This window comes from Zootoca vivipara, chromosome 3 (assembly GCF_965207765.1).
Source record: "Zootoca vivipara chromosome 3, rZooViv2.hap1.1, whole genome shotgun sequence".
Lineage (NCBI taxonomy): Eukaryota > Metazoa > Chordata > Lepidosauria > Squamata > Lacertidae > Zootoca > Zootoca vivipara.
In genome coordinates this window covers 52856012-52867675 of record NC_142586.1, presented here as the reverse complement: position 1 = coordinate 52867675, position 11664 = coordinate 52856012, and positions in this window count along the sequence as shown.

The window sequence follows — 11664 nt, the reverse complement described above, 5'->3', positions numbered from 1 at the left end:
CAAGTCCTTTGCTTTCAACCATTACCTTTAGTATAAGGCTTTTACACTGTGGTATGAATTCAGGTCATTATTGCCAGGAACAAGTATCAATAAAAGTGACATCTAATGAAATCAGTAATCTAAACCAAATAGCAAAGTACGGTACTTATTTACTTTTAGGTAAAAAAAAGGTAAAGGACCCCTGGACAGTTAGGTCTAGTCAAAGGTGACTATGGGGTTGTGGCGCTCATCTTGCTTTCGGGCCGAGGGAGCTGGTGTTTGTCCACAGACAGCTTTCCAAGTCATGTGGCCAACATGGCTAAACCGCTTCTGGTACAACAGGACACCGTGACCGAAACCAGAGTGCACGGAAAGGCTGTTTACCTTCCCACCGCAGCAGTACCTATTTATCTACTTGTACTGGTGTGCTTTTGAACTGCTAAGTTGGCAGAAGCTGGGACAGAGCAACAGGAGCTCACCCCATCACTTCACCTCATCTTTACATTTACACATTAGAGACAACTCCACTGATTACATTTCAGTTTTCTGATGCATGGACTTCTCCTTCCAGTCAAACAGAGTGGAAATTTCTGAGCATTTTTATAGGAAGTAAGAATGTTCAGATTCTACATGATTGGTAATTCCATAGCAGGGATGGCCAACTCCCAAGAGACTGCGATCTAACAGAGTTAAAGACTGGCAGTGATCTACCCCCCTTTTTGGGGTTCAGGTCAAAGCTGTTGAGCCCGTTTCTTGGGTGTTTAGGTAGTAAAGCCCTGTTATGTGGGGTTCAGGTCAAATTGTTGAACTTCTTTTAGGAAGGAGGGAAGGCCCGTTTTTGGGGGGTGAAGGGCCAGAATGTTGAGCCTTTTTTAGGAGAGTTGTTCAGCTTCTTTGGGGGGAGCCACTGCAGTGATCTACCACAGACGTCCAGTGATCTATTGGTAGATCACGATCTACCTGTTGGACATGCCTGCTCTATAGAAATCAGTGTGGACAAACAGGCAGGACAGCTGCATAGAAAAATAATAGACGAGTGTGACACATGTATGTATGTATTGCATGTAAGGGAACAATTAGGGAAAAGTATAGCCCAAAATGACATCTGTGACTGGGTGCTCACACTGCAGCCCTAAATGCACTTGCTTGGGGATTAGTCTCATTTAATTCAACGAAGCTTACTTTTGAATAGGCGTATGCAGGAATACACTGTTATGCCCCAAGTAAGGGAGGTCATCAGGTGCAAGGAGGTTTTTGCACAGACAGCTAATGTAGATGCACAAGAGGACAAATATTCTCATCTGCATCATAATACTCACCAACCTTAAAGCATACCTTTAAAACACCTTCTTTCCCTCAAAGTATTCTGGGCACCGTAGTTCATTAAGAGTTTCTGGGAATTGTAACTCTGTGAACCATAAAACAAAACCCTTGTTTTTTGACCCTCTGCTGCTGTTTTAATGAGCTTATTGTATTTGCTGTACATACCATGAGTTTAAATAATGTACATACCATACACACCATAACATAGATTTCAATATTGTTACTTCCCCCAAGGAATCCTGAGAATCAAGGTTTGTTAAGGGTGCTGGGAACTGATAATACAAATTTATTAAATAAATAAACGACAGTGCCCAGAATTCTTTGAGGAAAAGAATGTGCTTTGAATGTGCTTTAATGACATCGTGTGTACACAGCCTAGGGGTGCGAGCAGCACTGCTAGTATTGTACTCCTCATATAATGGATCACTCTTTGTTTTGCATCTTTTTGTTTTGCTTGCATCAACCGCTAAGGGAGATGCAGCACCCGCACATTTCTTGGGAAACATAAGTGCACACTCGCCAGGAAGTTCTCTTTCACAAGGCCCATTGAATGAATTCTTTACCAGAACATACCTGCCTGTATCTTGGCATAAATCTCATTTCTGTTTCAGTAGACTTGTATGGTGAATTGCACCTATTGTGAGAGCACTATTAGTTCAACCCGGGGTTTTTTTTAAAAAAAGGTCTCTGTGTGTGTGTTTTGCAAGCACCTCTTTGCAAAGTTAAGACGTTTGCCATGCAATCAGATACAAGAGCTCCCTCTGCCAGTATGTTTAGCAGCTCTATTACGTGATAAGCATGGCATCGAATTCCCCTTTGATCCACAGGCCTTCCATTTCACATTCCTTTATTGTTCTGCACACTCACAAAAGCCAGCATTAAAATTAAACAGACATTTGTACAATAAGCTCTCCATTTGATTTGAAAGCATTCCTTAGACAGATGGGTATATGAGATTCAGTGAGCGACAGAGGAACAATAATGTTTAAAGGTTTTGTGTTTGTGTGCAGAATAAGTGCCTCCATACGCTCGAGACCCTTGGCCAGAAGCCATATCACCTTGGGCTGCGATGGTGCCACGGCACATAAAGTAAACAAGGCCAGGCCTGTTTAGCAAAGTGTTTGAATGGAGAAGCCTCAAATGAAAGTCCAGGTGCTCTAATACACAAGGTTGATGATTCAGTCTGCAGGCCTTCTCCATTTCGGACAGCTTGAAATTAGTGCGTCAGCTAAGCATTATAAGGGGGGGAGGGAAGTCTGTGGTTGAAAAACGATTATAGGAAAGGGAGTTGACAGGTTTTCAAAGGCCAAAGGTATGCAAGAGGCTATGGGGAAGAATGGTTTCTGAGCATTACTGGACATTGGCCTGCAGTGAGAAGTCATAAAACACCAACAAAATATGGGCAAAACCCAACATATGCAGTGAGAAGGCAGAACTGCTAAAGTTTTGCTACCTTAACCTGCTATAGATATCCTAATGAAGGAATCTTTTCAGGTTACAACTAAGAAATAAAAGACTTTGTTTACATGCCAGTGTACATACAGAGGGGGAGAATGCAAATTTTGTTGGTTCCATCCCCTTACCTCCATGCATTGAAGTTGGAGAGTGAAAATGAATTTTCATCAACTTCTGCCTCCACACATTCATCTGAAAGTGTGAGCACTCTTAAGAGTGTTGAATACAGAATGTCATCTCTCTAGACGTCTATGGGATAAATAATTGAGGAAATAACTGAGTTAGGGCTGAGCTCTTTTGTCCCCCTGCCACTTAGAACAAGCAGGATCTTCTTAAATGCAGGTGCCAATAGCTAAACACAAAGGATGCGCCCGCACCTTCAATAGCTTCCTGGCAAAATCATGAAGTATACCTCCTGCACTGACTGTGCAACATTTTAAAGCTTCTTAGACTAGAGTTGTAAAGCCTATTATTAAAGGTTCTTAATTATTAGGGTGGCAATTGTGGATGCTGCAGTGCATGTTCAAGTCCCTCTGAAATCAATGCATTTTGTAAGTGAAAAACTAGGTCAGGATTGCAGTCTGAAGGCTTTTTCCGATCTGTTTCCATTTTGGCATGAAGTCTGGAATGGAGATGGAATTGGGGGGGGGGATCCATGAAGGATCCTTGCATTTTTTTGGCTGAACTGCTCTTTTTCTCATACACACACACACCTCATTCATCTTTATTTTATAGAGATCCACAATACACTGGTTAAGGGAAGGAATTGGTAGGAACGCATCCCACAACAGCTGTGAACATTTTCACAAACTGACTCAGTGAACATCTGGGCAAGTCTCAGCAAGAGTTCTCTTTTCCAACTGATATTGCTAATGCATACCAAATCAGCAGGGGCTGGAAATCTATTTGCTCCACTATGCTATTAACAAACAAACTTGCATTAACAAAACAACTACGAAGAATCATTTCCTGGACATTGCCAAGACTTGCTATTCTGCAGAAGCTTCCAGTTTTGAAGGAAATACTACGCCAATTAGGGGAGAGACCTCCCCAAAATGATCACCTACCTTGCCAAAATTATTTCTCATGAGTCAGTTCGCTGGTTATCTATCCTCAATGATAATTGTTGGGTGACTGTCCCTTTCCCCCCTAACACAGAGAACCAACAGCTATATGACGTTGTCATTAAGCAGGGGAGGAGCTTCATGCTCTGGCACCGGGGGCACAAAGCAGGTGTGGGCAGGGCCGGCACGTGTCCTGGGGGTGTGACATGCCGCCTGTGGGGGCATGGCGTCTAGCGCAGGTGGGCGGGGCAGCTGTGATGGCACCCCACCGGGATCGCGCTGCCGGGGATGGTACGTCCCCCCCACTCGTCTTCCTCCGCCAGTGTCATTAAGAGATTTGGTGTTCTCGAAATGACACTTAGCGCTCTCTTTCTCCCTCTATTTGTTATAGGCTACTCAAATGTGTCTGGATGAAATGACAGGTGCCCTGTGGATGAGTGGTTTCTGGATCGAGCAATTGGGTGGACTGCGTTTTCTTGATGTAGCTGAACTCTCCCTGAAAAAGCAGACACAAAAGGGATTTTTTTGGTGGTGGTGGGGATGCTCCTTGATTCATCATTGTTACCAGAGGCTCAAGCAGCTGCGGTGCCTAGAGCACCTTTTACCTTTACACCAACCAAAGCAGTTCATAGATAAGGATAGCATTGCCAAAGTGGTCCATGCATTGGTAAACTCAAGACTAGGCTACTGTAAAACACTCTTGTGTGTCACTGCCCTTAGAGGTTGTTGGGAAGTTGACACTGGTGCCAAATACAGTGGCTAGGTTTCCAACTAGATCTTCTTACCACATTCATGTAAAACCTTTTTTGAAGGAACTGTGCTGTTTGCCAGTTTGTTACAGAGCCAACTTTAAGATTCTTCTATTGGCCTCTAAGGCTCCAAGTAACTTGGGAGCTGCTTATGTGAAAGAACTTCGTCTCTTGTGTGAACATGCTATATTTGGAGGATGCCATGACCAGAACTAATCCATCCTGACGTGATCCAGGTGGTGATACCTATTTTATGGTCTCCCTCTCAGATGCAACAGGCATCTACAGTAGTCTGCTCTCACCATCTATTCAGGTGTATTTATTCGCCCTGATCGTTTTCCAGCTATTTCTTAATAAAGAGAAGGCTTTTAGATCTTGCTGAGAATTTTGCCCTCCACTGTGTATTTTATTGCTGTGTATGAATTTAATTCTAAAAGATATACCTTTTGTGGTTCATTTACTATAGGCATACATATATCCATAGCTGCCAAGTTATCCCTTTTTTACAGGGATTTTCCCTTATGCTGAATAGGCTTCCTCGCAAGAAAAGGGAAAACTTGGCAGCTATGCATATATCATGATCTTTGGTTCCTCCTTTGAGAACAGGCAGCCCCAAATGGATGCTTGCTGTCTTTTTTTGGGGGGGGGAGGGGATGGAAGAAGCAATGCAATGATTTAAAAGAAATTACAACAGTGCCATCAGATAGCAGTGGGTGTGTCTTTCAAAACAGAAGAATACCATTTTGTGGTTGAAAAATAGATGTGAACAAAGGCTGCCTTAAAACTCCATTTCAAAGGCTGCCTTGAAGCTCCATTTCAAAACTATGACACATATTCCAATTTAGATTTTTAGTGGCTTCTATACAACTGTTACGTGTACAGCATTAGGTGATTTAAGTATAGAGGTCAGTGTCCAAGTTGCTGACCAATATTTTTCATTGTTTTCTTGGGCTCTACCGGTCTAGATGATGCAGCTATCCATTGTTTGTTGCAGACCATAATTCATTTACCCCAGATGACGTGAAAGATGATGGTGGGTTTGTCTTTTTCCGGGTTTTGTCATTCTCCTTCTTAGCCACATTACCTTCTATTACGCACATAAGGGTGAGAGGGTCATTTCAGGCAGATACAAAGACTGCTATGAACGAGCAGCTGAATCTCTAGGCCATCTCTCTTGGTGTATTACCAGAAATTAACAACTTTGCACATTAAACTGTTGGGTTGGTGGCTGCCCCTATGCCAATGTGGTGCCTCCAGACGCTGTAGACTACAACTCCCACCGCACCTGACCATTGGGCCTGCTGGCTGATGGGTATTGGCCCACAACATCTGGAGGACACCTCATTGGCTAGCCTGGCCCTAGACACAGCCCCTCCTACACTTGCTGCTGATTGGATCACACTTCCTCATCATTATACACACACAAAATAAATAAACTAGATTTATAAAAGCAGTAACAAGGAATCATATTCTGCATAGAATAGCAATACTGTACAGGTATTCTATCACTTCTATCACTGTGCCATACAGAGCGTGCTCACGTACGGTTTATGTGTGTGGTACGGAAGCTGTACTTCCAAGGATAGAGCAGGGCTGTGTAGAATTATTAAAACAGCAGAGAGCATTATTGGCTGCTCACTCTCCACCTTAGAACAAATCTACACCACCAGGTGCCATAGAAAAGCACTAGACATATCAAGAGATCCAACGCACCCTGGTCACCATTTCTTTGAGCTCCTGCCATCGGGACGGAGATATAGAACAATGCAGGCAAGAACGAGCCGTCTCAGGAACAGTTTCTTCTCTAGAGCGATTCTGGCCTTAAATGGAAAGCCTGGACTTTGAAGTCATCTTATTTTACTTGTTATTTTGTATTATATTTACTGTTTTTAACTAGGTTTTGTAATTCTGGATTATGCGGAATGCTTTATCTGAGTGGATGTAGCAACCGAGTAATTTCGTTGTTCCCGCAAGGGGACAATGACAATAAAGATATCTTGTATAGACCTTTTAATTGATGTATTAAAGGGATTCCCCCTCCCAACCAGAAAATGGATAGATTCCTCAAGAAAGATGGGCTGAGTAGGGAAAGCGAAACATTTCTTGAAATTAGCTTATTAGCAAGCATTTTCTCTTTACCACTTGAAAATGGTTAACGAAGCTGAACTGAAGTAGCATGCTCCCTAGTCAATAACATCAGGCAGTAGTGCCAAAAGCCCTCTGTCCCGAGAAGTCCATGCTGCTATCAAATGCACTGGCCTGTTTTGTGACAGAGCTTTGATTGTTTCCCCTCGTCACAGTGACATCCACTGGGAACACAGAGATTATGGTCAGAGCAGCTTAGTTACACTCTGCGAGGCCTGCCTCAGTACTTTTCGAGATATGTGCATACCACTTCTTTTCTAAAGCACCTGAAGCTAATCAGATGGCTCAATTGGCGGAACATTCTGATATTATTATTATTTCCACAGGAGAAGTCATATATCATTTAACATGGTGTTCAGTGCACTGCCTGGTTCCATAAGTGCTGTCAGGAATCTGGATACATGTGCGAGAGAGAGAGAGAGAGAGAGAGAGAGAGAGAGAGAGAGAGAGATCATCATTATTACTTTAAACTCACAAATGTTATGTTAAATTAAACACGTCTCCTCTACTGAGCAAAGGTGCGGGACTCATGCACAGATCAATTAGGTTCTGGGACCCAGGTGGTGCTGTGGTTAAACCACTGAGCCTAGGGCTTGCTGATCAGAAGATCGGCGGTTCGAATCCCTGTGACGGGGTGAGCTCCCGTTGCTTGGTCCCAGCTCCTGCCAACCCAGCAGTTCGAAAGCACGTCAAAATGCAAGTAGATAAATAGGAATCGCTACAGCAGGAAGGTAAACGGCGTTTCCATGTGCTGCTCTGGTTTTCCAGAAGCGGCTTTGTCATGCTGGCCACATGACCTGGAAGCTATACGCCGGCTCCCTCAGCCAATAATGCGAGATGAGCGCGCAACCCCAGAGTCGGTCACGACTGGACCTAATGGTCAGGGGTCCCTTTACCTTTTATGAGACAATGTAGTAGAATATTTCCACTTGACAATTGCCTGGTTCTTTGTAGTGCCTGTATAATATGTAGGGAATCTATTCCTCATTTTGGTTTGTGATACATGGGGCCAGGTCTTGGGAGAGGAGAGAGAAAGGAGCTTCTAAACCAGTGGCTGGTTCCCAAACTTTTTCTGGGGCACCACCCCCTTGTTTCCATAAGCTCATCTCCCGTGCCTCCTACCCTAGAAAAGCAGCAATCAGAATAAGGCAAGACCCACAAAGGAAGATAACAACACTATGAAATTCAAAGCAGTCGCAATTAATTGCAGATTTATTCAAAACCCAATAAAAAGTATTTGATTTACTTAATTCAACAAAGCTGATGAATTGTAGTGTCAGCAGGAATCTGATTTCATCAAGGAGATATGTGCTATGATGAGTTAATATACAAATGCGTCAGTATTTGCAAATTACATATATACTGAGGTAAAGAGGGAGGGCATAGCTCAGTAGTACAGCATCTGCTTTGCCTGAAGAAGGTTCCAAGGTCAGTCCCTGGAATCTCAAAGCAGGGCTGAGAAAGACCTCTGTCTGATAGCCTGCAGTGCTGCTGCCAGTCAGTGTAGATAATACTGAGCTAGATTGATCAATGGTCTGTCTTGCTATATGGCAGCTTCTCATGTTCCCAGATTGACGGAGCCTTGAAATAATGGAATGTGCAGGGAATGCCTATGTTTGTGACATTTACTTACTTACTTACTTACTTACTTACGGGTCAATTTCTCCCAAGGTGGGTGCTTTCCTCTTCTAAAATTATGTGCTTGCACAGTAGCAGACTGCTGTGAAAGTCCCATCAGGTTTACATCTGCCTGGGTGTGTGTTATGGGTAGCAAGATGTGAGGATCACAGGGGCTGCCCTGATGCAACCAAGGCATGTGTGTTCATGCAACATGCGAGGAATCATTCGTGTTGTGCTGGCTTGTCTATTTTTGCATGATTGTTCTGTGAGTCACTGTCACCCATGGCAAATAAATGCTAATTTTTGTGCAGCATAAGCAGCTCTCTACAGTATGCACATATAGTATAATTAGACTCCAGACGCACTGTTATTAAAGCTCTCCTAAAGGTGCTGTTGCTGCTATCGCTACATCTCCCTTTTCTTGTTTCAGCACTTGCTGTTGATTATCCAGGTCTTTGGCAGCAAGAATTCTGGGTGCAAAGACCCAGAGAAATTATTTGCAACTAAAGTTATGCCTTAAAAGAGAGAGAGAGCAGTATCTGGAAGGCAGCACTTCGACGGGCTATGCTTGGATCGCTTTTGCCGTTTGGCAAGGATTAGCAAGTTTGAAATGACTACGCCATGCAAAAATAGATTAACACCTAGAGACTTGTAGTCATTGCAAAATATTTTCGTGGTAAAGTCACCAATAGCTGGTTAGCAAGGAAACAGAGATTCAAAAAGTTATCAAAAGGCAAAGAAATCACGGAAATGATTTTTTTAAAAGAAGCAAAGAGAAGCACAACAGGTTAGGACGTAAGAGCAAGCAGTCCATTGGGAACATATCTTACGTTAGCCCTCCTGAAAACCGAGATGGATGGGAGGTGACTAAGAAGGACACAGCTGTGTTCTTGTGCAATGGCATATTTATTTCAACTGTGCCTGAGTCCAGTAAGAAAGAAGCGGCGCTCTCACACAGTCCCCATTCATTTCAGAAGAGTCAACATAAGAGACGTTCCTGGGATATCCTATCCAGTAGCTCTCCAGCTTCCTTTATACCTTTTATGATAGTGTCTCACTGTCTCAGATACAAGCTGTGGGGAAACTGTTAATGATTCTGCCCAGGAAATATGTTTAAAGCACGCTTGTGATATAAATATTTGCTAATAGTGTAATGGGCTGAGCTAAGGCCCGTGATTCAACCAAAACCCAATCTAAATTATTTTTCTTTGCTTATAAACACAATCAAAGGCATCCTGTCTGCTTTATGGTTTTCGTTCTTCATTAGGTCTTTTAATACAGTCATGTCATCACCCTCCTGAATAAAACAGACGCTTTGACGTCACCTTGCCTGTGTTCATTCTTTGATTGTTTGAATCTAGGGCTACTGAGATTATTTTGAAATCATTTTGTCCGGCAGTTGCATAGCTTTGTAGGTTTCCCCCCATGGTTGTGTATTATCCGCAAGCCACTCTGAGCCAAATTGCAAAATGGGATATAAATCTAAGCAATAACACCACAGACTAAACCTAAAGAGGATGATTTGGAAAGCGTGGTCCTCTTTGTATAATGCAAACCCTCCAAAGATACGTTCCTCTTCTTGCTACTCCATGGCTCATGAGAGCTACAGTGGTCAGGGTGTAGGAGTAGGATTTGGATTTGAGACTGGACTGAATGACCTTGGATTTTTGACTGTCTCTCAGTATAACCTAAATCATGGCCCGTGAGTCATGGGGTTATTGTGAGAGTAAAATAGACATGGGGAGATGAACTGTGAGTGGCATGTTAAAGTTAGCTTCTGTTATGTATTAAGTTAATTGCAGCACTCCTTCTGGCCACTGTGGCTGCAGTTCTCACTCAGGTCCACAATGGGTATTATGTACAGTGGTACCTCGGTTTATGAACACAATTGGTTCCGGAAGTCTGTTCATAAACTGAAGCGTTCATAAACTGAAGCGAGCTTTTCCATTGAAAGTAATGGAAAGTGGATTAATCCGTTCCAGACGGGTCTGCGGAGTACTTAAACTGAAGCGTTCATAAACTGAAGCATGGGTGTAATTGGTTCCGGAAGTCTGTTCATAAACTGAAGCGTTCATAAACTGAAGCGAACTTTCCCATTGAAAGTAATGGAAAATGAATTAATCCGTTCCAGATGGGTCCACGGTGTTCATAAACCGAAAATTCATAAACTGAGGTGTTCATAAACCGAGGTTCCACTGTACTGTATTAAGTTAACTGCAGTACTCCTTCTGGCCACCGTGGCTGCAGTTCTTACTCTGCTTGTGTGTCTGCTGTATTGGGACATTGACTAAATATCTTTCTTTGTCTGTTTACGGTATTTACGTGTCACCTCATTGCATATATTTCTCTAGGTAGCTTACAATAAATAAGTAAGGAACAATTTTAATGGTCCTTTATAGCCTGGAAATCTCTCCTTTGCCTTTAGAATGTACAGTGGTACCTCCGGTTTCTGACGGGATCCATTCCAGAGGTCCGGTCAGATCCCGAGGTTTCCACAACCTGAGGACCACTTCTACAATTGTGGAATTGTGGTTTGCTGTGTGCGTATCCTGAAGCTTACATAACCAGAGGGTTACATGAATAAAGGTTCAACTGTAATATAGTTGGAGTAGAGCAGAGGCAGGCAGGCAGTGTGCTAATAGTGTTAGTGCTAAATTTGGACTCAGAGGATTGCAGAGTTTATAGTTTTTACCTGTACTGTATTGTTAACTATGCCACATTTAAGTTCATCTGTTGACTTTACTGTAATGAGTTCGTTTTGGGGTAAGGTGGCAGAGGAAATACTCTTCACCGACCAAAAGTGGGACTCTGAGGTAAAAAATAAACCAAGGAAGCTGAGGACAAACAGTTTCTCGGTGGCAGAACCTGAGATATATTGCTGCGTTTATGGTTTTGTGTAATACTTTTAAGTTAACAGGAAAAGAGGATAAAGTTTCTGAAATGACTGATCCTTAAAATAGAGTGTACGTGAGGCTAAGCCTGTGCTTGTTTCCAGACACAGTATGAGCCACACAGTTACTATGGGGCAGTCGGTCCTTTTAAACACTGTTTGGCATGAGACAGGCGCTAGTAGCCTTTTCAGTGATGTCAGAGCCTGTTAAGAAACACTGCTTCTGAACCACAGCACACATTCAGCTTTCATGAAGCAAATGAATGCTATTTGGAATAAAGCTCTTTCCTAAAAGCAACATTCTTGGGGAAGAAACATTTATTACGTTAGTAACATCGGAAAGACTGAGCAAGTAAAAACTGCAGGGTTGCCCAGCCGTAAGACTCCAACATTTTTAGGTTGTCATTCTCACTTCTAATTCTTTTTGTAAATTCTTTCT